Source organism: Penaeus monodon, chromosome 20 (assembly GCF_015228065.2).
Source record: "Penaeus monodon isolate SGIC_2016 chromosome 20, NSTDA_Pmon_1, whole genome shotgun sequence".
Taxonomy (NCBI): domain Eukaryota; kingdom Metazoa; phylum Arthropoda; class Malacostraca; order Decapoda; family Penaeidae; genus Penaeus; species Penaeus monodon.
In genome coordinates this window covers 37,960,892-37,961,108 of record NC_051405.1, presented here as the reverse complement: position 1 = coordinate 37,961,108, position 217 = coordinate 37,960,892, and positions in this window count along the sequence as shown.

The window sequence follows — 217 nt, the reverse complement described above, 5'->3', positions numbered from 1 at the left end:
AATCCCTTCTCACGTCATCACCACTGGCTTCACCACCTCCGTCGCTTTTCTCCTCACCACGCCCGAATCTCATCACTCAAACCACCACACTTTCGACGACGAAAGCGACCGTGACGATCCGAGCGCCGGACTCCGCCAGCTGCGACGGCGGCGGAGGCGGCAGACGAGCGAAGTCACTTGTGTTTTTATAATGTAAACACATTTATAGCTTTAACTA